Below are 26,281 nucleotides of genomic sequence, written 5' to 3'. Positions count from 1 at the left end.
AGCCCCAAGGGGGCCTAATGAGCTGGAGGGAGGAAAGGACAGAAGGGAGGCTGCGGAACCCACCAGGGCAAGACAGAGGCTGGGGGGTGGCGGTTGGATGTGCAGAGCAGAGAGGAGGGGTTGCTGGGGTGCTTGGTGCTTGGGGGCTGGGCTGCTCCCCTTGGTCGGAATCTCCAAGGTGGCTTGAGGCCAGCCGGCTGGTGTGCACATCGAGCCTCTGTCACGCCCCCCGTCCCTTGGGTAAATGGGTCCTCCCCGGCTCCAAGCCTCGGTGTCCTCCTCTGTTCAGGGGTCGGAGTAATAGCGCCTGCCCAGCAGAATTAATGACAGAGGGAAACATACAGGGCCTGGACCATCCTGAGAGTTTGATAGGTGCTAATGCATCTCCCTCTTCATCACGATCCTGGACTCCTCCATCTGCCCTGCATCTGGGCTTGGCAGTCCCTCTGTGGTTGGGACCCCCAGCTCATCCTGGCATAGCAGTAAGATGGAGGCCCAGAGAGGACACAGACTGGCCCTGGGGTCATCAGGGAGCTGTGTGGAGCTGTGAAGACCCAGTCCCTGGCTCCTGGCACCTCTTCCCACCCTCTGCCCTGCCTCATTCCCATTTCTGGGGTGCCAGGCCGGATAGGCAAGGGGCATCTGGCCGGCCTTTTCACCTGGGCCTGGCGCTGCACGTAGCCCAGGAGCAATCCTTGCAATACTGGATCTGTTCTTACAGGACTGAAAGTTCCATTCTCTGTCCTAACTCCCCTCCCGTGAGGCTTCTGTTTTCCAGCTCCCTTGATTCTGCTGCAGATTCTCTCTCAGATGGAGATGAGTCGCCCGAAGGAGGGCAGGGCCCCAAATGCTCACCCCTTCTCCCAGTCCTTCCCAGGAGAGCTGGCCGTCTGGCTCTGGACTTAGGTCCTCGCACCTGGTTGGGCTAACCCCGGCTCCACCTTCCGTTCCTGACTGCAGCCAGACGGGGCGGAATTCCTAGGAAGCGCTGGGCCCATTTAGTGCTGAGCCCCCACCTGCCCTTCCTCTGCCCCCGCCAGCACATCCCACATCCTCTCCCTCGGCCCTACTGGGCCTCTCTGGACCTCCCAGGTGCCCGGACAGCTGCCCGCCCCTGGGAAGCAGGCCCAGGGTGTCAGCAGGACCGCGGAGGCGGGTGTGGGCACTTTGGCGCCTGGGCACGGTGGGAGGGGTGGGCAGAGGCAGGTGGGATCTGCCAGGATCCCTTAGCCTGGGCAGGCGGTGGTTGCCCTGGACCCCAGCCAGGGGACACTTGTTCCTCATAACCATCACCAACTACCTGGAAGGAAAAGAAAAAAAATCAACAACAAAAACAACCATCAAAAATTTTTTTTTTTTGGAACCTGCTGTTACTGGCCGATCGGCTGTACATTATTAAACAGGCAGCTGGAGATCTGCCAGGGTAGGGTGCTTGGGCCAAGACTCACAGCTTGAACACAATGTTCCTAGGAAAACAGTCACCCGGGGGTCCCCGGGGAGGAGCCCCCAGAGGGAGGGGCTCCAGCTGATGTCCCTTGCCGTGTTCACCCTTCCTGCCCCAGCCTCCGTTCTGGTCATTGGTGGGGAGTAGGCCTGGGCTGCACCTGGAGCCCAAGAATCCTTTAGCTGGTCCTCTGGGCCCCTCACCAGCCCAGGGACCCGGGCCTCTCTTGTCTTCCTCAGGATTAACTGGATCCCTCTCTGTCAAGGCCAGGACTGGCTCTCCTGGAGGCTGGTGTGATATAGGGGCCTGCACCGGCCACATGGTTCTTGGGTTGACGCCATTGAGTTCCTCTCCGTGGTGACTTTGGGACTCCCTACTTGGCCTTTCTGGGCTTCGCTTTGCATCTAACTACAATGTGAGGGTTGGCTGCGTCAACTCTAAATTCTTACCATAGCTGGGAGCCTCACTTGGGTGGCCCTGGGGAGAGCCTGGGATGATTGTGTCCCAGAGTTTGGAGCCCTTCTCGACCCTCCCTGGTCCCCTTGGTGACACTAGGAGCCATGTTTCAAGCAAGCCCTGGTGGGAGGAGCTGTCCCCAGCCACCCTGAAGCCAACCAGAGTGAAAAGGTCAGCTGTCTGAAGGTGACAGCAAGGTGAGAATAAGCGGGGAGTCCAGGGTTGGGGTGACTACCATCTTGGTGAAGCCGATGCTGCTTGAGGGGTAGATGGGTGAAAAGCACAGTGAGGGGTCCGGGTCCCACCAGGGCAGGCCTGCTACCTTCTGCATGGCCCACTGCTGCTGCGTGTGTGTGGGGGGTGTCGGTGTTTGGGAACTGAGTCCTAACCTCTTGGTGATAAGGGGGCCGGGTGCTTGAGAGTAGAGTTGGGGCTCAGGCCTGTTGCTGTGGCCACCGTTGCTTAGCTGTTGTCTCATTGGTTTTGGGCAAGTGACTTGGCCACTTGTGTCTGAGCTCCCCCCGCTGTTCAAAGTGGGGTTAGAAGGACATCTCCCAGGGCCATGGTGAGGAGGGAACAGGCTAATGAGGCATGTGGGGGCTTTATATCGGGGTCTGGAGCATGTCCGGTGCACACGAGCTGTCAGGATCCATGCCACCCCTCCCTTGGGCTTTCTCCTCTTCCCCTCGCACGGCTCAGCACTGTTGGTGTGAAGTGTTGAGGCTTCTTTTGGGTGGTGTCCCCTCCTTTAGACCAAGGACTCCTGAGGGAAGGTGCCCCGTCTTGGCTTTCCCCTGGATCTGCCCTCCATGCTGGCCCTGGGCCCCCCTCCCCGCAGGCACTCAGGAGTGTTTGTTGAATGAACGGGCGAACGGAGGCGCAGAGGAAGGCCAGCCGGGATGGGGTCAGAGGCGGGGAAATAGGCAAGCACCTGGAGGGTGGAGAGAGCCAGAAACTGCAGCAGAGCTGGGAATGTCTATCCTGTGAAGTGAGGACTTGGGGGGGATTGTGAGCTGTTTTGTGTGTGTGTGTGTGTGTGTGTGTGTGAGAGAGAGACAGAGAGAGAGAGAGATTTCTGAATAAAGCTTTGAAGGGACTTGCGCTCTGCAGCAGAAACTGGAGGCACAGGAAGCAGGCCGCCTCTCAATGGAACCTTCCAGCCTCAGCAGGGCGTGGGGTAAACTCCGAGGGCCTGGTGTGGGAGAGGAGAGGCTGCGAGCGAGCATCTGTCGGACACAGGAAGGTGACGGGCCCGAGGCCCCCTCACACGCGGCTTCAGGGAGGAGAGCAGTGGCAATCACAGTTGATGTCTCTGAGCGTCATTCCTTACCTAGAAAATGGGGTTAACGATGGTCAATACCCATAGGGTTGTTAGGACGATCGAAGTTGTTAACCGCAAAGCTCTAGGAATAGTGCCTGGCACATGGAAAACTCTTAGTAAATGTGTTTATTAAACAGGTCCTAAGAGACACACAGGAAGGAGAGATGAATCCCGACTCCAGGGTCCGGATGGTGATGGCATCTCTGAAGGAGGAGGGGGTGGCAGGAGCTTGGGTATAGGGAGGACCACTCTGGGTCAGACTCTGCGCTCATCTCAGAGTGGTTAGTAACTTGCCTGAGGTCACACAGTCTTCGGGGATGGGGTGGAGGGGGACAGGCTTCAGAGATGGTCCATGCAGCACCAAAGCCTAGACACTTTCCCCTCTAGCCCTGGGCCTCAGAAGGATAGGGCCTGGTTTCCCTGGCTCTCAAACTCCTAGAGGGACAGCACCGCATTTCAAAGTGGAGCATTTCAAAATGGAGCGGAGAGATCATTATCTGGGGGGGGGGGCAAGGCTAAGTCCTCAGGAGAGAGTCTCCAGCTCTCCAGCCCTGAAAGCACAACATAAATAAGAAAAAATGGGGGAGGAGGTGGGAGCAGGGCAAGGGCTGCCATTGTTAGCAGCCTACAGCCAGGGAGCAGAGAGTAAGAAGCAGCCCTAAGAGCCCTGGAGGCATGAGGATCAATGTAAAGGAGGAGGGATGATGAGAGGAGGGTCGGTTAGGGGGTGAGGGAGAGAAAGTCCATGCACATAAAATGAGCTGGAAAGCCATGCAGGTGATGGGAGACAGGACCAGTCCCATGATGGCAGGACCTGGGCCACGGGGCAGCTCCCCACGTCGGGCTAGGCTGCCCATTTGGGACCAGTCCCCACAGAACGGTGGTGAAGGGTGAGTCTTGGGGGGTGGGAGGCCGGCTGGCCAGCATGAGAGCCGGCCTGGGACAGTGTGTGCCAGCCAGACGTTCAGCCACCAGCCCGGCTCCTGGCCTCCTCTGGCTTTAGCAGCCCGCTTGGCGGAAGCTCAGCTCTAGTGCCGGGGCCAGCATGCTCCCTACTGATCAGTGCCCACAGGCCTGGTCAGGATGCTGTTTCGTCCTCACAGCTGCTCAGCCCCTGACTGATTCTGCCCTTTGGACATTCAGAAATGAATGGGAAATGGTCCCAGGCTTCAGGGAGTTCATAGATGAAGGGGCAGAAAGGCAAAGGAGGTGGATGTGGGCAATAGAGTTTGTCCTGGCTCACTTTCTCCAAGACATTTTTCAAATACTTGACGATGTGTGTTGTGTCCTCTTTTTTTTTTTTTTTTTTTTATGATTTGAAAGAAAAATTGGCCCAATTTCTTTAACCTTTCTTGTACTTTGATTCAATAATACCTGACACTTCTGGTGGTGTCTGAGAGTCATGGAGGAGAGTAGAACTTTCATCTCCCTTGGTCTATATTCTATACCTCTCTTAATGCAACCCAAAGACCACGTGCCTGTTGGTGGCAGCCATAGCCTACTGAGAACTGAACTGAATTTCTGTTTTCATTAAATCTTAGGCCTTTCCTTTCATGAACTATTTTTTTTTTTGTTATTGCACGAACTATTATTAATTCAGGGTTTTTATGACTTTTGGAACCTTAGTTTAGGACTTGACCCCAAGAGAAACGTTCCCTTACTAATTCTGGCCTGTTTATAAAGTCAGTTTTGCATTTTGGTTCAAGAGCGCCTTAGCTCTTCCTTTTTTGCGTTTTTACCTTTGTGTACTTGGTAAGCCTCTGTTCTAAGTCTTCATCTAAGTTACTGATAAGTATGTTGGACAAGCCAGGGCAGAGGACAGAGCCCTTTGGCAAGTCAGGAAGTTGACATTGATCTATTAATCAACACCCCTTGCCTTGCTGGTTAGGAATCTGCTCGGCTCTCTATCTCATCTCCAAGCATTTCATCACAGCTCCTGCCAACACCTTCCTGAAATCCAGATAACTTCAGGTGTGGGGGATCCCCGACTATCCTGTCCAGGCTAGGGGCCTTGTAATAGTGGGGTTAGGGTGGTGGGTGCGCTGTGCGAGGGAGAGCTGTGGGTTCTATGAAAAGAAGTATCTGGGATGAAGCCGGTGATCATCGCTGGTGTAGGCTTGAGAGCAGTCCTGTCCCAGAGGCGATTAAAGCCCAGAGCTCTTACAGCTTTAAAATCGGGTTTCTCAGGGGAGACAGGGATTTGTGGGCAATGAACTGGCACAGCAGGGACTTTCTGCCAAGGACCAATGTCTGCCTAAAAATGTGTTCTGGGAATCTTCCAAGGGATCTTAGAGGTTGTCAGATGAGGGGATGGAAGCCAAGAGGGACCAAGAGTGTCATCTGGTCACCAGGGCATCGGTGGCTGGACAGGGCTGGAACTCAAGACCCTGACTCCCAGTCTGAGGCCTTGGGGCTAGATCCAAGGGCCTTTCCTGGCTGGAAATTGAGGCAGGCTCAGGAGGGAGGGGCTGCCAGCATGTGTCTTAGGCACAAGTTTTTGGCAGACCATTTCTTTCAGGCTTCTCCTGCCTTATTGATCCTTTGCCCTCAGACCCTGGGCACAAACCTGAGAGTAGGAAATCCGAATGCACAAGGCAGAGTGTGCCTCCCTCCCTGGGGTGGGGGGGAGAGTGTGGCACTGGGCTGAGGCTCTGCACTTGGCAAGATGCTGGGAATGCATGCAAATTAGATGCAAATGGAGTGGACAGTGGTGAGGAGGGGGTGCCCCTTGCTGTTGCCTCAGTCTTTCTTGCCTGAGTTTTTTTTTTTTTTTAAGATTTTATTTATTTATTTGTCAGAGAGAGAGAGAGAGAGAAGAGAGAGCGCGCATGCGAGCAAGCCCAAGCAGGCAGAGAGGCAGGCAGAGGCAGAGAGAGAAGGAGGCTCCCCGCTGAGCAAGGAGCCCGATGTGGGACTCGATCCCAGGACCCTGGGATCATGACCTGAGCCGAAGACAGTGGCTTAACTGACTGAGCCACCCAGGTGTCCCTGGCCTGAGTCTTGAGGATGACAAATAGAAAAGAGACCTGTGACCTGGGCTGTGGAACCCAGCATCAGGAAGGAAGGGAGAGGGGCTCTTTGGGGCAGCAGGGTGGGGGTGTGGCTTTTGAAGCCAGCTCTGGGGGAGAGGGAGGGCCAGCTGAGTTGGGGGGGGGTGGTTCCCAGGAGGTAGCCCTGAGATGAAGGATCCTGGGAGAAAGCCCAACTCCTCTCTAGCTGGGGTGTTGGTGGGGAGGCGGTCGTCTGAAGGGGGAGAGGGGAACCCAAGGCATAGACATTGACCAAGTGCTTAGGGTGTTACCCAGGGCCTGGCTCCCAGTCAGCTGTGGTGTGGGCCAAGCAGGATCCTGAGGCCCAGGGCCTCTCCCCTTGGGACCTGGGCCTGTGGCACTGCCTTCCCTGCCATGGAGAGGGAGGACAAGGGTGGGGGCCAAGGGCGCTAGACAGGATAGCTCCAGCACCTCCTAGGAAGATTGGGAAGCCAGTCCTTGCCTGCTGGACGGTGGTGGTCTACTCTCTGCCCTGCTCAGGGTGAGAAGGACCCAGGGATCTGGCCCCACAAGAGTGGGGGTTACATGACGCAATGGCCTCCAGAGGGAGTGCCAGGGACCCGGAATTCCCAGTTGTGTTGGTTGGCGAAACAGCCTTGAGTTGCAAGACCTGGGTTCAGGTACCGTGTTATCAGCTGCCCTGTGGTTTTAGGTAAATTTCTTAATTGCTCGGAGCCGGTCTCTAAGACTGGGATAAGAATTAGAGACATCTCTTGGGTTTTTAATGGAAAAACACATGGGAAAGGTTTGGTGCAGGCTGGGCTTTCAAATCCTGACGCAAACAGAGTAAGAGAAAACCCGGGAACTGCTCTGTGCTGGCCCATGGGGCCCTGAGGCCGGGGGAATCCAGAGTTGACATTCTTAGGCAGTCAGTCTTTCCCTTGACTTTATCTTTGCCCTTTCTTTTGTGTCTCTGTGTGTCCCTTTGTCCTCCTTTCTGTCACATCCCCTCCTGTTCCACTGGAAGTGCCTAACTCAGCACCTGGCCCCGACAGGCACGATTCATTTTCTCTCTTCTTCTCAATGGCTGCTCTGTGGCCCAGTGGCGCTGTCCCACCACCCCCAGCTTCGTCTCTTTCCTCCTTCTAGGTCTCTGTTTCTGACCCTCTCTTTGTCCTGCTCTCTCTCCTCCTGGCTTTCCTGCCCTCTGTCTCTCTGGCTTCTATCTCCCCTCAACAAGCACCCATTGAATCTTTGCTAGATGCCAGGCGCAGCCCTGCTCCTTTCTGGGCTCTGTGTCTTTCTCTGCCTCCTTGCTGCCCGCTTCTCTCCCTCCCGCCCCTTCGGCCTCCTGCCCTCCCTTCCCCCAGCTCCACAGGCTCCAACACTGGTATTATTCAGTTTTATGAGAAACCCCCAGGCCTACCCCTGAACGGACCAACCACAACTGGAACCAGATGTGCAGTCCTGCACTAGGGGTGGGAGGGAGGGAGGGCGGGAGGAGGGAGAGGGGCATGGGCTGGCTTAGGAGGCGGGGAGGGGAGGGTGCAGTGGGAGATGGGAAACCCTGGGAATCCCTTGCCTCCTTTGGAGGAGGGCGGTGAGGAGGGGAGGGAAAAGGGGCTAAGCAGCGTTCTGTAGAAAGCAGCTCTCACTCTGGGTGTGAGCATGTGTGTGTGTGTGCACGTGCGTGTGTGCAGGCATGTGAGAGGCTGGGACTGACACTGGGGAAACCCCGGGGTGTCAGGGAGGGGTTCCGGAGGATGATCGGCTATGGGACAGCTCTTGGAAATCAAGGGGAAGGCTACTCTTTTGCTTTGAAATCCTCTAGCTCCTTGATTTCCTGTCTGTGTGGTTTCTAGAGACTTGCTGGATTGGTGCTGGAGCAGGAGGGCTGGGAGAGAGGGGGTAGTGTTGGGGTGGAAGTTGGAGTGCGTCCCTTCCAGGGGCTCCTTGCAAGGAGCTGAGGACAGCATCTCTTAGACACCCACCCCACTCCCCAATCTCCTTTGGAGGGTGTGTGCCTGGGAAATCAGGTACATGAACCTCATGTCTTAACGTGGTCAGTTTTTCTGATGGTCAGTTTTTTATACAGCCTTGAAGATAAAAGTCGTCTTTTATCGTCTTGGTACAGTCTTGGGCAGAATCAGGCATTTAAAAGTGCTCTTTCCTTCTGTTTGTAACCAGTCATCCATCATTCATCCGTCTGTCCATCCATCCGTCCATCATCCATCCATCCATCCATCATCTGTCCATCCATCATCCGTCCATCCATATGTCCACCCATCCATTCATCCATCATCTGTCCGTCCGTCCATCCATCCATCCATCCATCCATCTCTTCACTATTCAGTTATTCAACCTGCATTCGTTGAGAGTCTGTGTGCCCACCTTGTGCTGGGCATTGGGTGCGCTAGGATAGCGGAAGGGAATGATGCATAAATCTTGGGATCTAGATCTCACTGGGAGATCTAGAAGTGCTCCTAACAAGTGAGTGTCCTGGTGTCAATGTTTGAGCAAGGGCCTTGAGGGTCCAGAGAAAGGGACAGTACCTACCAAATGGTGCAGATGCAGAAGGACCCAGGGAGGATGTGGCTTTTGAGTTGAGGCCTGATGAATGATAGAGAAGAGAGGGAATTGTACCTTCAAAAAGCTCAGAGTTGGGGCTATGTCACAGGGCATCCTTCTGCAGAGCTGGGACTGGATCTGGTAGGCAGTGGAGGGCCCGGGACAGTTTCGTATTGATCAGGGTGACAGGGGGTGTGGCTTGGAATGAGGAGATGGGGAGGATGGCCCTGGAGCCAGTGTGCAGTCCTGCACATGAGGCTGGGGCGCTACTCTGTGGCCCAAGACTCAGGGAGGGGCTGCCACTTTCATGGCTGACTCCTCATCCACCTCTAGGTGAGTCCCAATTGGGACTGGCCCATGGGGCCCTGAGGCCGGGGGAATCCAGAGTCAACATTCTTAGGCGGAATCTCTCACTTTCCTCACCTGACCAGGACTGTCCCAAGCCCCCGGTCTGCAGGGGTGCAGGGGTTAGCAGGACAAGGCTCTCAGGATTCACCTTTGCCTCAGAACTGGGGCCAGGGAGGGCTGGGCAGGGAGCTGGGCTGGGTAGTTGTCAGGCTCAGAGACACAGACATTCAGCGGGGCACGTCTCTTCCATCTCTGTCCCTGCCGGCACCATCACTCTCACACACCAAGGCCACCTGCAAGGCTGGTAGGTTCTGAGATGCTGGCAGCTGGGACCCTGGGAACCCAGACTCTCCACCTAGGAAGGGGTGAAGTCATCTTGTCCTGAAGGCCGGGATAGGGAGGGCACAATTAGGCTCTGTCTCTACCCTGCCCACACAGGGTCCACAGGAAGGTGCCCCCTTCCCTGAATCCTGAAGGATCTCACTATCACCAAAACCAGGGAGGTGGGGTGGGGAGGGAGAAAGCCATCCGAAGGTTTGACCATTGGTGGCCCCAGATGCCCCCAGATCTTTCCTGAGGCCGTTTGTCCCTTCTCTGGCCTTCCCTGTCACTTTACTCTTTGGAGAACTGAAGCCTGGGGAAGGGTTTGGCTGAATTAGTGAAGTCAGAGTGTTCGAACTGGAAGATATCCTGAGGAACTTTGGATTCAAACTCTTCAGACAGCAGGGGAACTGAGGCTCTGAGAGGCAGGTTGCTGGCCCAGGACCTCCCACAAAGGCGGCCCAGATGGGGAAGAGAAGGGCCTTTCCGCCTCTGGAGGACTGAGTGGTGGGGAGCTTGGCTCTGGAGCGAGCTTGTCCAAGGCTGAGTTTCCACTCAGCACCGTCCTGTGTGGTCTTGGACAAGTCACCTAACCACTCCAAGATGGCTTTCTTCAGCTGGGATGAAGGAGATTCGTAGATGAAGTGAGAGAGAATATTCTTTCCGAGTCTGGAGTGCGACAGGTGTTCAGCGAATGGCTTTTCCCTTCCTCACTCTTATTTCTATGGTGCTTCAGACTTTCAGATCTTGTTTCTGCTGATATTCGCGCGTATAGAAAAGCTGAAAAGATTATGGCAAACTCCCTAGAGTCTGTGATGAATTCTTTGGTGTATTTGCTTTATCACATTTCTGTTTCTCTCTCCATCCATCAGTCCATGGTATTGTTTGATGCATTTCAAAGAGAGCTGAAGCATGTGTCTCTTTAACTAGAGTTCACATCACTTTTTTTAAAACATATTTTTTTATTCGAGAGAGATAGCAATGGAGATAGCGAGAATGAGAGGGAGGGAGAGAGAGAGAGAGAGAGAGCGCGCATGCGCTCTAGAGAACTAGCTGGATGGAGAAAAGAGTTTGGGGCTCGATCCCAGGACCCTGGGATCATGATCTGAGCCCAAGGCAGACGCTTAACCAACTGAGCCTCCAAGGAGCCCCCACTTCACATCACTTTTAAGAATACAGTCACAGGGTTTTCTGTTCAGCAGGGAGCCTACTCCCACCCCCCACCCCCCGCCTGCCTCTCTGTCTACTTGTAATCTCTGTCAAATAAATAAATAAAAATCTTAAAAAAAATAAAAATAAAAATACAGTTACAAAAGCTTGAACTCAGCCGAGAGAAGAAAGCAGGGAGTGTTTCAGAAAAATGGGTTCAAAAGTGAGATTCTGGGTCTCCTGCCACCAAATGAGTGGGGATTGGCAGAGAGCAGGGTACGCTACAGAAACTGGGAGTTGCTCTTCTTGTGATTATCATTGTCATTACCATCTGACCAAATATCCTTTTCCAGCGGGCAGCACTGTGGCCATTTCTCTGCAGCTGTGTTTTTCCCTGGTGTCCCAGACTTCTTGGCCACCTGTCCCCTTTCCCCACCTGTGTCCCCAGGCCCTTTGATGCCTCCCTACAGGTCCGGGGGAAACTGCTGGGCTGGTGGCTGAAGGAGGGGAGTCCGAACTTCTGGGCCCCAGGGCCCCAGTCATGTGCCTGCTGCCCAGCCATGGAGCTGGAAGCGGGGAGCCGGGAGCTGGGAGCCGGGAGCCAAGCGCTTCAGGGGTTAAAGGAGGCGGCGGCGGGCAGGCTGCTGGCCGGCTCCGGGAAGGAGGGGAAGGAGGCGGTGCGCTTGCCCGCCCGCCTCGCCGGGGGAGGGAGCCAGGCCAGCAGCGCCCAGGCTCAGTTGCTCCCAGCAGTGGCCCTGGGACCAGCTCCGCTCCCCTGCCCGCTCCTGCCTAAACACAAGGCTCACTCACGCCCTCCTCTCGGCAACCAGCTTCTGGCCTGCCACAGCTGCTGCCCCGTCATTGCCCACTGCTCTGTCCCGTGAGACCTGACACCCACCCCACCCGGTGGCCCTTCTGTTGGAAAGGTGAGTGTGGCGTGTGTGTGTGTGTGTGTGTGTGTGTGTGTGTACGCGCACACACACACACACGTGTTGGCCTGTCCTACTGATGCTGTCAGGACCCCCGATCCTATAAATTAGGGGAGGGGGAGGTCAGCCCACCCGGTCACATGCCCTGGGGCTGGTCTAGACCCTGGAGGCCAACCTGTCAGTTCCCTGCCTTCGGGGTCTGGTTCTGGCAAGGATGTCTGGGGTGTGGTTGTCCCTGCTCTGAGCCCATCGGCAGGAGTTTGGTTTGCTGGGGAAGTTGTGGGTGTCAGGGGCTGCTCGAGACTGAGGTCAGCAGGGCAAAAGAGGGGGAGGCTTGAAGTATTGGTCTCTTCCCCTACCCACTGGCCTTCCCGGGGCTGCCTCAGAGAGGACTGTGAGAGACGTGAGCCTGGGCATTTTTTCCCTGCCTCCCACTGGAGCTGCTGCTGGGCCCTGTTCTCCTCCTTGGGGCTCTCCTTGCTCCCACCTCTCATCTCCCAGAGGGCGGGCCACAGCTGCACGGGAGGGTTAGGCAGGCCTGGAAGGGTTTCCCTGCTGCACTGCCCTCGGCTTGGGTCCCTGGGCATGCGGGCCCAGCCTGGCATGCGTGCCCGCTGCTGCCCTCCCCCAGCCAGGAGCTCTTAGCCCCTCCTCACCCCTCCGGGCAGAAATGGCTAATCCAGGTAGTTAATGAACAGACACACACAGCTGCCTTCTACCCCCCCTTTCCTCTCCTCCCACCCCCCCATCTCCTCCTCTGACCCTCTGGTGCCCTGCCTGCCACCCCTTCCCAAGCGGGAGAGGCTCTGCCAAGCTAACCTCAGTATCTGGCACACCCCCCTCCCCAATTCAGGACCAGATGTTCTTAGGCTGAGGCCACTATCGTAGAAGAGAAAGCCGGGCGGGGAGGGGGACCTAGGGGAGACCAGGAGAAGCCTGCTGCGCGGTGGGATGGGGTTAGCGGACAGGATGGGAGCTGGGTAGGGGAGGGCTAGACAAGCCACTGTGGGATGAGGCTCAGAGGAGGACCTGGAAACCAGGGGTTTCTCTTCTGGAAGTTGCAGAACTTCTTCCATGTGGCAGAGGGAAAGCAGGGGGGTCAGGAGGGCGTGGGGAGCACTCTCTTTCCTTGAGTCTCTGCTGGGCCCCTTCCTGGAGCTGCCGGGTGGGGTGGGGACTATTGTGGCTCACACTTGGCCTTAAGTTGCTTCTAGTCCTGCCAGTTGGCCGCTGCTCCTGTCTTCCCCACCCTCGCTCTCCCCCAGGATCTCAGAGCTTGCTACAGCTGAGTGCCCCCCTGTCCGACCCCTGGCCCAGGGCTGTGGTGGGGAGCTGGCAGGAAGAGCTCTCCATGGAACAGTGCTGGGATCCCAGGGTGGTGAAGGTCTCCGCCAGTCTGTAGGGCCCCTCCACCCCACCCTCCGAGCTGGGAGCCAGGTCTTTGATCCAGAAATGAGAATTTTCAGGTGGTGGAGGAGGCAGCATGGGACCCTCTGCTTCCAGACACCTGCCTCTCCTTCCCTATCACTCTCCTAGTGCTCTCCATACTTCACGTTGCTCAGAGCCCCAGCTTAGAGTCTCTGACGGGGTGGCTGCCTCCAGGATCGTATACACCCGGGAGCTGGTAGCTGGGTGGGTGGCGGGTGCTGGCTGCGGTGTGGGTGAGTTCAGAGCCGACCTTGCTGTTGGGTGACCATCTTCTCATCTCTGACGGGCTATAGCAGAAGACCTGGAGTTTGGGACTTCTCGGTGACATGTTTGTACTGAGGTAGGAACAGGAAGCGAAAAGGGAGAATGGATTTTTGTTGGGTGAGGGAAGCTTGGCTCAGGTTTAACAGAGGGGTTCTTTTTTTTTTTTTTTTTTAAAAGATTTTATTTATTTATTTATTTATTTGACAGAGAGAAATCACAAGTAGATGGAGAGGCAGGCAGAGAGAGAGAGGGAAGCAGGCTCCCTGCTGAGCAGAGAGCCCGATGCGGGACTCGATCCCAGGAACCTGAGATCATGACCTGAGCCGAAGGCAGCGGCTTAACCCACTGAGCCACCCAGGCGCCCTAACAGAGGGGTTCTTAACTAGCCTGGCTGGCCAGCCCAGGAGAATGGGGTCCTTGTAAGGTAGTGAGCTTTCCGTCCAGGGGGGAGTTCAGACAGAGGCTGGAAAACAGCGTGGAAGGATTCCTGAGCTGGGATGCGGTTAGGAGAGATGACCCTGATGGTCTCTTGGGATGCTGAGGTCCTGGGATTCTTGGAGTCAGAAATTCTCTGACAGCCAGAACGGGGAAGCAGGAAGGCGGTGGCCTCCAGCCTGGGGTGTGGGCACTGCCTCCTCCTCCCTGCCGGTGTTTGGGGAACAGAGAGCCTGGTGCTCTCTGCTCGCACCCACTGCACACTCTCCTACCAGGTCTGCCCCAGCTGCTTCCTGCAAAGATTCTGAGTTTCTTCCGATTCTTCCTGTCTCACTCTGAGCCTTGCCCTGCTGGTTAACCCGACGAGGGCCAGCACAGATCTGTGGGCTGTGTGACGTGGTGCGGAATGGAGGGGGCGACCTTGCCCCCTGCCCGCCTTCAGTTAGAGCCTGTGCTCCCTGCTAAGGGGGCTAACTGGTGGCCCGTGAGGGAGGATTAGGGGCCGGGGTGTGCTTGAAGTTTGACAGCTCAAGCCCCTGCCATTTTGTTGTCTTCTACCATAGTCCCATTACCCCCCACCATGGGAAGGGGCCTCCCCAGGCTGCCTGGAGGTAGTAGGCAGAGGAACAGTGTCAAGTTCTGAGATGCAGAAAGTCCCAGGGCTGGCCCTTGCTTGAGCCTCAGTTTCCAAATTCGTGACCTAACACAGGGTTGTCCGGGCAGCTTGAAGTGGTATGTGTGAGTCGCGATGGGGTTGCAAGGGAGGAGTGTGGGGGAGTGGGTCGCCTTGCTCCCTCCCTCCCTGCCACCTCTCCAGACCCGTTTCCCTCTGGGGTGGGCACCAGGCAGTGGGCGGAAAGGCAGGGTGGGGTTGAGGTTCGAGGTTTCTGAACTCCACACCCTGGGAGGCTGGGGCTTTTCATGATGTCAAATGTGGGCTTCTAGGCTGGGCTCAGGACCCGCCTGGGCTCTGTCCTTTCTGTCCCAGCCTGCATCTCCCCTCGGTCCCTGGGACTCCTTTTCTCCTTGGTGGGGAGAGTGAAGGAGTAGGGCCCGAGTTGCCCTGGTTATCCTCCTGCCTCCTCTCAGTCCTGGCTTCATCTGAGGATGAAGTCCTTCTCTCTGTCGAACTGGAGTCCTGTATCTCCGGTCGGGACTAGATGAGGCTGCTTCAGGAGGACACGCTCTCCTCTGGTCCAACAAGGACCCTAGAGGAGCGGGAAGGTGAGATGCTGAGTGTGCCCTTGAGTCTGGACGAGTCGGGGTTAGAGCTGGCATGGATGGCAAAGGCTCTCAGCAGCGGGCGGTTTCTGGCTTCTTGGCTTATTTCTGGGGCCACGAGTCTCTGCCCAGAAAGGGGAGCTGAGGTTTGTCTGAGGGATGTATATTGGAGGGGAGCAGAGGAAAGCCCTCTCCGTTACTGGACTCTGAAAACAGCCAGTGGGCACGATGCCGGGGGAGGGAGGGAGAGGTTTTGGGATACTGGAGGGACCATTGTCTCCAGAGCTGTATTCCCATAGCCCTGGCTCTTAGCTTTCAAAGCCATTAGGCACGCAGAGGTGTGGGCACCAGCGAGCTGGAACGGGAGTAGCCAGGTGGCTGGGCTGCCAGCCTTGCGGGCCGTGCCCACCTCCCTGGGTGCTCTGCTCCATTATGCAAGGTCACACTTGGCCCTCCTCTCCTTCCTGTGCTCAGATTGCCTTCAGCACTTTCCCAAGGCAGAGGTGGCAAGAGGCACGGCTGGGTCCATTGCTTGCCTCCGCTCAGGCTGGTGACCTTGGCCATCTTTCCTACTTGTTCACACCTTGGTTTCCCTCAGAGAGATGGTCGGTCTCTGCAGAGTTGGAGCTTGATGGGGTGGGGTGGGGGGGGGGGGTTGGGGGGCCCGAGCCAGTCCCTGGTGCTGCCTCCTCCAGGGCTAGTCTTGGTTCTGTAGTCCCTGCCTTTTTAGGGCTGGAGGCTTGTAGCTCAGGCCTGAGTGTTCTGGGAAGCAGGAGGGAGCGGGCTGGGAGGGTGTGGTCCCAGTGAGCCAATGAGCAAGGAGTGAGGGGACAGACTGGAGTTCTGTCCTGCCACCATGGTGAAGGGGAGTCCCAGTTTGAGGTCCAGTTTCCCCAGAAACCTTCCTAGGCCTTCTCCAACAGAGAATACGGGACCCCTCAGTTTTCCTTGCAAACTTGCTGAGATCTTCTAGCTGGATTCCAAGCTCCTTGAGGGCAGGCCTGTGCCTTTTGCCTCCCTGGTGGTCCATGCCGTGTGCCTGTCCAAGGGTGCTCAGCGCTAACTGACCGCCTGAGGAGGGGGGGAGGAGTGAGGGATTTAGACTGGGCCTGGAAACAGGGCTGTGTTGGCCAAGAGGTCTAGAGCGAGGCAGAAAACGTAACTCTGAAGGCCAGACTGCTGGGGCTTAACTCAGGCCGACCCTGTTTATTAGCTGTGTGGCTTTGGCAAGCAGCGGAACCTCTCTGAGCTTCAGTTTCCTCATCTGGAAAGCAGAGTAAGAATTGCTCCTGTTTTGGGGCATGGTTGTGCGTATAGAATGAGTTAGTTTATTTGAAACACTTTGAGCAGCGCCTGGCACATAGTCAGGGATCGATGAATGTTAGTAATTGTAGTTATTTTACGGGTCATAGCAGCGGTACTGCTGTTTCTCCCAGAGCCCAATTCTGCATGGACTCCTTTCTCTCTCTTGTGGTGGTTGCATCCCTAAGACGGGAGGATTATGGGACCAGAGGGTGGAGACAGTGGCATCATTTTCCCTCTAGGAGACCCAACATCAGAGCCCAGAGAGGAGACTCTCCCCACACCCCCACATATGTCTCTCCCCTTCTGTGAATGGGGAAAGGCAGGGAGCTAAGGGGACCTCCCAAGGTCTTGTCTGCCCAGGGGAGCCGATGCAGAGCTGTGTTTATGAAGGACTCTGAGAAAGCGGCCATCAGTGTAAACAAGATGCATTATTATAAACCCGTCCAAGCTCCCCTCCTTGGATCCTATCCCATTCCTTGAAGAGAGTCACTGAATCAGAGACTCCCACGCCTGGCAAAGACGTGGCTGGCTCCGCCTCCAGGCAGGCTACTCTTGACCCTGGGCTATACCCATAGGGGTGGTGTCTGTATTTTAAAGTGGGATCTCTAAATAGCTCTGGGTCTCTCTGAAGTCTAACCTGCATCCCTCTTGCTGCAACTTTAAGTTCAGTCCCTTGTTGGTGGGAGGTGGGGGAGAACCATGGCCAGCCCTTCCTGCATGCCGCAAGGCTCTGAGCGATGAACCCGTGGTAGGGGCGGGTCCTGGCCACACTCCTGCCTCATCCCAGACCTCTGTCCTTTCCGGGGTCCTCCACTTCTGGTGCCTCTGACGTCCCTCATTAGCAGGGGTCAGCCCCCACGGCCTTTCCACCTAGCCCCTGGTTCCCACCCAGGGAGGCTGGGGTCGCTCCAGGTCGGGGGTGAGCTCTATTTCCGGACCCCTGACCCGCCCAGTTGCAGCTGCAGAAGGCATTAAGCTTTTTTTGGAGAAAGAATGGGTTTGGGTTGATGATGATGACAGCTGGGGAGGGTTTCTGAGCTCAGCCCAGCCCTTTCTCGCTTCCCCTCCCCAGCCCCTGCTCACCTCTGCTCCATTTCTAGGCCATTGCTCATCTAGAGGAGGGGCTTGCCTTTGGCTCTTGACCTTGACCAGACCTGAGCAATTCACTGGTCTACAACAACCTTTTCTGGGGAGCAGTCTTTGGGGTCGGCCCTGGGCTTGGTGCTGGGGTCAAGGTCGAGGGGTGGACAGAGGTCTCAAAGGGAGCATAAGAAAGGCCCAGAGCATGGGGAGAGCAGTGCTCTTGCTGTGTTCCTACACTCTGGAATCAGAGTCCCTTCCTTTGCCCGGCCTGATGTCCTCACCTGTCAGTGAAAGGTTGGGGGGTGCAGGGGCTGGAAGAGTCTGTGATTCCATCTCCCTGACTGAATCTTCCTGGTCCCAGGCTGCGAGAACTTCACCTTGGATTGACCTTGCTTCCCTCCTGCCCTGCCCCCACCTCTGGCAATTGCTGGCAGGAAGTCCTGCTGATTAGGGCCCTAATCACCAGCTGAGACTCCCAGAAACAGCCGAGCTGGTTGGGCAGAGAGGGGCAGGCAGCTGGGCACAGGGAGAAGCTCCCACCGAGGGGCACGAGCAGGGTGTTAGGTGGTGATGGGGGGCCCTGCCTGTGACTGGGGGAGGGGCTTCTTGGGTGGAGGCCATGCCTGGGGACCCACAGTGGTGGCCATGTGATGGTGGCTGAGTCTGGCCAGGTACATGAGGGCCCTGATTATTCACTTCCAAGACTTTCTGGGGCACCAACCCTTTGCCAGGTAAGGTGCCAGGGGTATGGGGCTGGAAAGACCAGGGCGACACCGTCTAGAAGGAGATGAAGAGGAGTAGATGGAAGGTTTCTACCAAATGCAGAGGGAAACTGAAGAAGGAGGCAGTGTACACGAGCTGGTGGGGTTAGCAGAGCTTTGGAGAAGAAGCACTCCTGGAGGTGGGTTTTGAAGGTTGAGGAGGAGTTCCACGGGGAGCAAAAGGGACAAAGACTTCTTCAGGCACAGGGGGACGGCATGCCGGAAGGCACACATGTCACGATGGATGAAATAATGGCCCCAGCCCTGTGTTAGAGTCAGACAGAACGTGCTATCCCTCCTGGCTCCGCTGTTTGCTAGCTGGGTGGCCTTGGGCTGAACCTCAATGTCTGCATCTGTCAAATGGGGCTGATATCCAGCCTCATAGAGCTATGACTGGGAGGAAATGAGATCGTCTCTGTGAAGTGCCCCGCTCAGGGCCTGGCACGGACTAGGCCCCCCGGAAGTGTGTGTGTGAGAAAGGCTGGCTTTGGGCGAACCTGCCGGTGTTGCCTGGGGCCCCGCCTTGGAGGGATTTCTGGGTCAGGTGAACGAGGGAGCAGCAGAGGGCTTTCATGTGGGGAAAATGTGATGAGACTGTTATTTAGGATGATGATTTCGGCTGCTGTGAAGGCTGTAGGGGCCAGGGAGATCTGGGCACAGCCCATGAGCCAGCGCCCTCGGAGTCTGCTGTGTGAATTTCTCAGCCGCAAGTTGGGAAAGCCTCTCCCACTTTGCTGCATCTCTCCCGGGTCCTTCCCACGGGCTGCCCTCCTCTCCTGGATCAGGAGGCTGCCAGAGGAGGCCCTGGGATCTCCTTCCTGGGAGATCTTTCAGGCCAAAAGAGAGCCGAAGCTGGCAAGGCTTCCCACACAAGACTGGCATGGATGGATCGCAGCGGGCAGGAGTGAGGGCAGACCGCGGGCAGCTTGTGTCTGTAAGGAATCGGGACGCTCCTTTTGGGGGCGTCTTCCGCCATCTGCCTGGCGCACGGCGGGCCCTCACTCTTTGTTGAACGAACGAATGAACAAACAGACAGGAGTGTCCCCAAGTCAGTGTCTGCACGGGGGCTGCCTGTCCAGAGCCTGAGGACTGCTGAAGGGTCACTGAGGCCGACGTGGCTGCAGGAGGTCTGTGGTGGTACGTGGATGAGGAAGCAGGGCTTTTGGGAGCTTGAACTTGGAGCGAGGTCCTCTTACGGGGCACGATGGGGCCAGAGGCCGGGGTGGGGGCGGGGGTGGGGGGTATCAAGATCAGAGGCCGTAGCCACGCCGTCTGGGTTTCGGTCTTGACCCCAACCTGTCGGTATTTTAGTTTACTCATCTGTCAAAAGTGGGAAATAAATAGAGCCATGGCCAGCACACAGGGCCATGCTCTGTGACCCTTGGTTACTCTTACTACTATTGTTGTTTGTGGTGCAGAAGGAGGGAAGCAGGCAGGGGCCTCTCAGGGATGAGTGCCCCGAGTGGGTGGGAAAGTACAGGAGAGACGAGACTCCTTGGGAGGCTTCGAAGGCTCCTCGTCCCTCGTGAGCTGCCTCCAACGCCACACATGGGGTTGTGTCTGATGTGGCCAGCTGGGCTGAGCTGGGCGTGGGAGCCTAGGCCGCGGCCAGCCTGGATTCCAGGCTGGAGCCCTGGGAGAGCAGGGGTGAGCCGGGGCGAGCCGGGGCAAGGGGCAGGGGGAGGAGAGGTGAGCAGAGAGGAGGCCAGGACTCTCCCAAGTCCCCAGCTGGGACCCCAGGAATTCCTCCCATCTTGTCCTGCCAGAGGGCCTGGCCTTCTAGCTCCATGGCCTCCCGAAGGCCTGTGGTCCATCTCCCGTCTGCCAGGTAGATGTTCCTGATGCTCCGTCACTGTTAGAAAGTGATTGCTCCCCACGAAGCACAGTTTTACGGCAGCTCTTTCCTTCTGCTCTCATCTGGGCTTCCGCTCTCCCGAGTCCAGTGGTCCAGCTCTCCCCAGGCCAAATTCAGCTCCCCTAGGTGCAGCTGCTTTGCAACAGGAGGGCGTGAGGGTGGGCTGCTGGGGTAGGCTGCAAGGGCCGGCCCAACGGACTCCCTGTGGGCTGAAAGGACTTGCCGTGAGTGGAGGGACTGGTGGCAGGGGAGCCAGACGGCCAGCTTCCAGTCCCTCTTTGGCACTGTGCGACCTTGGGCAAATCACGTCCCCTCTCTGGGATTCGGTTTCTTCATTTGTAAGATGAGAGGTTGGCCTTAGGAGGGCCCTCCATTTCTCTAACCAGTGCTGAAATTCTGCAAGGCTGCGGATCTTTCTGAACAGAAAGGCTCTTGTTCTTGGGGCTGATGGAGGAGCCATCTAGCATGGATGTGGGGGTCCTGGAAGGTCTTCAGGCATCTGCTGGGAAGCCAGCTAAGATGCTGAGAAGGTCCCTTCCAACCCTGGGATTGGAAGGTTCTTTGCCCAGTGACCAGTCCTCTGGGCAGCTCTGTTTCCTGGAACAGAGTGGAAGGTAACAGCTGTCCGGGGTGAGTGGGCCAGAGTCTGTGGGACTCCGTCCCAGTGACTCAGGTGGGGCTGCGCTGGCAGGATCGAGGCTAGCAGAGCGAGGGTGGGAATCAACCCGATCTGCTGGCTCCTCTTGGCCACTCTCAGGGGGCAGAGTGGGAGTGAGTGATGTGCTAGGGGGCAGGGTGCCGAGAAGAGTGAGTAACCAGCACTTGTGAGTAATGGCCCGGTGTCTGTGCTGGGCAGGTGGCTCCGAGGCTGCCCAGCTGTCTGGGGCTCCGGAAATGCTCCCCGGAGGCCCAGCAACTGAGTCACGACAGCCTGAGTGCCTTAGATGCTGGAGGTCCAGGCCGGCATGCCCACCCCCCTACCCCCTTCGCCTCTCTGCGCCCCTCTGCCTTAGCCCTTCCTCCCTGCCATCCCGCCACGCCCTCCAGGCCGCACAGCTGCCCCATCTTGTCGGCGAAGCACGCGGGTGACTTGGTGTGCCCGAAGGGGTATAGATTTTGCGGTCTGGCTATCCCGGGTTTGAGTCCTGGCTCCATTGCTCCTTGCTGTGTGACCTTGGGCAACTTAACTTCCTCTCCCTGAGCTTCTTGACCCACATGGAGAAGGGAGATTTGGCTGTTGTACGTGCCGTTGAGAGGACTCGGTCTGTAAATACCCAGTACGTTCAAGGGAGTCTGCGAATCCGGTGGTACATCAAGCCCTAAACTCTGTTTTGCGACTCCCCACCTCCACCCCTAAAACTTCTGCTCCCAAGCCTGTATTCCACGTTTTCCAGGATAGTTGTTCTCCTATCAGCTCTGCCTCACAGCTGGTACACTAGCCCTCCTCTTTCTGACATCTCTTCCCCAGCTTCCATCAGTGAGCCTTGGCCCTCACCTGCTTTTCCAGGAGGGTGGGCAGGTTGCGAGGAGGGGGCAGAGAGCAAGGGGAATTTGCTGCTGGCCCTGCTAGGTGGATAGGCTGGCTCCTGGGTACACCTTGAGATCTGGGTGAGCATTCACACTCGACCCCCCCCGCCCCCCCTCTGCTGCTTCCCGCTCTCCCCTCCTCCAGTCTGCACCCACAGATCATTCCCTGCCCTAGCTTCCTGAGATCAGCTGTGCTCCGGGACCGTGTCCCCCGCGTCCCCCCTCCCCTGGGTGTGGGGGCGAGGCTTCTGGGCAGCAGTCAGTGCAGGCTCTGCTCAGGGTGGGGCTGGCAGCCCTGGGGAGTGACTTTGCATCTGGAGCTGGCAGGGGTTCTGTGGGCTGTGTTTGCGCTGTGTGTGTGCCTTGGGGTGTGTGAACTGTGCGTCTGCACCTCAGCAGTGTCTCTGGGTCCCCGGGTCTGTGGCGCATGTGAGCCCTTTCCCCCATCTGTTTAAAATCTGCCTATGCTTTCTGAGCCAGCTAGAGTTGGGTCTTCCGCTGCCCCTCCCTTCAGCAACCCCTTCTCTGCAGACCTGGTTTTAGAGGCGTGCATCTCCGAGGTTTCCCCGGAGAACAAGGAAACATTGCGGGGAGGTGGATATGCGTCAGATCTAGCCGAACAATGCCGGTGACAGCCAGGCCTCCGCTGGCCTTCAGTGCTGGCTTCGCTTCAAGTCTCTGCTGCCGGCTAATTGCGAGAGAGAGGGGGGCTTCCTGTGCCTCCCCGCAGATGGATTTAAAGGAGCAATATGGGGCTGGGCCGCCCTGCCCTTGGGACTCTGGCTTCCGGGGCTCCTGGTGTGACCCATCAGACCAGATGGGGTTCCAGAACACCAGTCCCTGCTCTGGGCTAGTTGTGCACAACCGACCTGCTAACTCCTCCTGGCGCTGCCGTCTGGGGCCCAGGACTTTCCTGTGTGAGTGCCTTTTCAGATCACTGAAGCTGAGGCCAGAGTCAAGGGCTCAGGGAAAAGAGGAGGATTTTTTTTTTTTTTTTAAATTTTATGGGCATCTTTTCCGTTGTATTATAGGGTCCCAAGGTCTGACGTCTCAGTGGATGGGACCTTGTCAATCAACTACCTCTTCTCACCTGTTATAGTTCCTCCATTCTTTTTCCGTCAAGTGGGCTTAAGAACAGAGCCTACCTCCCAGGGCTGAAGTGATGACTTTTTTCTTTTAACATTTTCTTTTTTAAGGATTTTTATTTGAGAGAGAAAGAGCGAACACGAGCAGGGGGAGAAGCAGAGGGAGAGAGTCTCCAGCAGACTTTGAGTGCAGAGCCCAACACAGGGCTTGATCCCAGGACCCCGAGATCATGACCTGAGCCCAAACCAAGAGTTGGATACCCAAATGACTGAGCCACCCAGGTGCCCCAGATATGATGATTTGATGAGTTGAGATACATGCAGCCTTTAGAACGGGGCCCCTGCGCGTGGCCCATGCCGTGCAGCTTATGACCCTGGACATGAAGACATGGGGGGCACCATGTTGGTGGCCACCAAATGGAGGGGATTCCCATGTGCTAAGCATGGGCTGGGTTCTGTGTGTTTTTTTTTTTTTAATTTTTTATTTTTTATAAACATATATTTTTATCCCCAGGGGTACAGGTCTGTGAATCACCAGGTTTACACACTTCACAGCACTCACCAAAGCACATACCCTCCCCAATGTCCATAATCCCACCCGGTTCTGGGAGTTTTTAATTGTGTCAATTCAGTCAACATTATTTAGTTGCACCCTACAACATAGGTCTCCTTCTCTCCATTTTCCGGACGAGGAGACTGCCTCGGGAAGTAGTGGAAAGTGGTGGTCTGTGGCAACGTGAACTTGGAAGCCACACCTGGCTCCCAGCCCATTGCTGCTTGGGTCCCAGCTCTTGCCCTTTGGTTGGAAATTCACAGCCTCTCGATGTGTTGAGGAATTTGGAAGGAGGGATCCACAAGAGAAGGTGTTAGGTGTGATTTTTCAGAACTGAACTGCTCCCAGCTCCTGGTTTTGGCTTAGAGTCAAAGCTGTCTGCTCTCAGGCGCTGGGACAGAATGACCTGCAGGGGTCCAGGGGTCCACAGATGGCCTTTGAGAATATACAGCATTTTCTCCTGGTAGCATGGACTTGGGTTTCCCTTTCACTTTGTTCTTTCTTTGGGCGTCCTTCAAATTTTAAAAAAGGAAGTAGGTAGATGCTGGGAGAGACTTCCTGATTGTCAGCAACATAGGGCAGTTTGGGGAGCCTGAAGGACCCTTTTTTTTTTTTTTTTTACATTTGAGTATTGCTGAAATTAGCATGCATCTTGCAATTGAAATGCCCATTTGGGGTATCATTTTTCCCACTCAAAAGCTGTTACCCAGTGGGTGGTGCCCTCGGCAACCTGTAGCACCTTTAAGATAAGGAAACAGGTGGAAAGCCCTGCCCTTTGCAGAGGTGGAAGGGAGAGAGAGAGGCCGGCAGGCCCTGGACCTGTTCCGCGAGCCGACTCTGGTCTGGTTTAAGAAGGCAGAGGGACCCTCTTGTGTTGGCGTGGGTTTGAGGGTGGCCCCCAGCCTCAGAATTCTCCATTTGGTGGCCTGGCTGAGCCCCAGCGGCTCCCCACCCCAGCCCTCCCTCAGCCTCCTTTGCCACGTTGCAAGGCTGCTGCTGTGCCTTGCTGCAGTTCTGAGACCTCTTGACTCCTTGGGCTTCCCCCTTGCTCTTAGCGCTTTTTCCCATGCGTCCTTCCTGCCTTACTCTTCTGGCACAGTTTAGGGTCAAAGACTTTGTCCCTTCAAGTTCTCCTCTAGGGACAGAAACCCTCAGTGGGAAGAGAGGGGGGTTGGGTGGGCAGTCTCCCTCTGGGCGTAATTTCTGGAAAAACAGATGGATTTGAATCCCAGTGAGATAATAGCCCTCTTCATACCTTCATTATAGCAGTTACTGGGTTCTTTTATAATTCCCTGTTTACATGTGGGCCCCAAGTTCCCCTCCCGGGCCAGGCCATTCTTATTCATCTCTGTCTCCCTTGCTGGGAACCTGGCACCGAGGGAGGGGACTAATTTAGTGCTGTTGGGTGAATGCAGGGTCTTGCTTCCCATGCCTGTCCCCCACTGCCCCCCCAATCCCCCAGTTCCACCGAAACGTTGACCACAGACCACAGCCCTTTCCTTGACCAGATTCTTCGAGGAACTTCCTAGAAGCTGTGTTTTCTGTGCTGCAGGCCCTGTCACACCACCCCCTGCTTCGGAACAAATGGCCCCTCTCCAGGCGGGGAAGAAGGGCTGGGGTTTTCCCCGGGCTTTGGGTCTCAGGAGAAGGCAGTTCTGAAATCTCCATTTCTAACTGCGCGTGGACACTTCCACTTGTATAGCACGGACGCTGCTTGCTCCGAGGCCTCCAGGCTGGCCCTTTGGTGGTGTCCGGCTTCCCCAGCTTCTTCGATCCGCCACTAGCCTCTCTTTTCTGCACCCGGCCCTGGCTCAGCGCTGGTCTCAGTTCCGCAGCCGCTGACTATTTTGGCCTGGATGTTTGGCCTCCAACCCCGTGCCTCACCTGCGCCCTCTCTTACTGGCCCTGCAGGCATTGGGCTAGTCCTAAGCCGCTGGCCATGGGTGTCAGTTCAGCCTTCCACGCCTTGCACAAAGCGCCCCTTTTGACCCTCTTCCTCCATTTTGCCTTGCGGGCCTCGGGCCTCGCTGGCAGGTCTCCTCTCTGTTCTCCTGCCCCACCCGCCTCAGAAGCCATGCCCTGTGGGAAAACCTTGCTGGGCCTCGGAAAGGTCCGGGTGGCATGGGGCTGAGCACGGCTGAGGCTTGCGACCTTGGGCCAAGTGTGTGACCTCTCTGAGCCTCATCTGGGAAATGGGCTCAGAGTGCAGTACGTGGAACGGAATTGGACCTGAAAGGAGGTGTCTCTGGCTGGAGCAAGGGCTTTGAGGCCGAGAGGTGGGGAATGGGGCCTGAAACAGGGAGACCCGGCCAGGTCCCGCAGGGCTGCAAGGACCATATTAGGGCATTTGGACTCCATCCCATGGAGTTGGGAAGGACTTTCGGCAGGGGAGTGACAGGACTAGATGTGCATTTTAGAAATAGTTCCCTGGCTGCTGAGTGGAGGATAGGTTAGAGGGGTAGGACCTGAGGCAGAGACCTGAGTTAGGAGGTTCTTGTAGGTTCTTGTAGTCATCTCAGTGTGGCGGGGCCGGGCAGCCAGAGAGGTATTTGGGCAGAAGAATTGTCCTCCCACCTGGGAGGGAGGGGAGGGAGGAGTTAGGGCAGGAGATCAGGTTTCTGGCTTCAGAACCTTGGGTGGCCAGCGGTGGAGGAGGAGTGAGGTGGAGGCATTTGGTTGTTGAGGGGCAGTAGGGCTGTGGCCCAGGATGCTGACCAGTGTTAAGCCCAGGGCCCAGCTGTGCCTTCTTACCCCTGCTGGTGCTTTCCTGCGGCCCCACGTGACCCACCTCACCTGTGGGCCATTGCCCAGCCCCTCTGGGACCGCTGGCTTCCTCTCTTGTGCTCCCAGGGCCTGGCAAACACTAGAGGTTTCCCTGAACTCAATTTCTCTGTTTCTCCTGATCGTGGGGGTTTCATCAGAAGAAGACTGGCCTGGTTGCAAGCTCAGGCCCCCTGGAGTCACTACAGTCAGGCCTCCCTCAGTCACTCCTGTGAGTGTCTGGTGTCTCGGCTTGGGTTTAAGGGGAGGCACAGCTTCCCCTTACCAGAGAAAATGCCCTGCCACCAGCTGGGCCTCCAGCCTGGGCCAACTCATACCATCCTTCGAGAGGGCTCTGCGGGGGACCAGAGCCTGTGTCCCACTAGGTCCACTGCATGCCCCCTTTCCTGGGGGTGCTCCTCTTGGCCGGGCACAGGAGGAGCCCTTCCGGCTCCCTGCCTTGTGGAGGGTTGGGCGG

At 56.7% G+C, this 26,281-nt stretch overlaps 1 protein-coding gene across 9 annotated transcripts in view; it reads left to right on the top strand.

The window, feature by feature from the left end:
* Positions 1-26,281, top strand: part of TNS1 (tensin 1) — a 178,626-nt gene that overhangs the window by 34,381 nt on the left and 117,964 nt on the right. The window contains exon 1 of one of the 9 annotated variants that reach the window (XM_032354758.1): positions 11,501-11,523. The exons of the other annotated variants lie outside the window; for them this stretch is intronic. The gene's annotated coding sequence lies outside the window, so the exon portion shown is untranslated. Of the gene's footprint in view, positions 1-11,500; positions 11,524-26,281 lie in introns of those variants that run through there. 9 annotated transcript variants of the gene reach the window in all.

Source organism: Mustela erminea, chromosome 8, assembly GCF_009829155.1.
Source record: "Mustela erminea isolate mMusErm1 chromosome 8, mMusErm1.Pri, whole genome shotgun sequence".
NCBI lineage: Eukaryota > Metazoa > Chordata > Mammalia > Carnivora > Mustelidae > Mustela > Mustela erminea.
The sequence above is the reverse complement of the archived record's forward strand: the minus strand, read 5'-3'. Positions and strand labels throughout refer to the sequence as shown.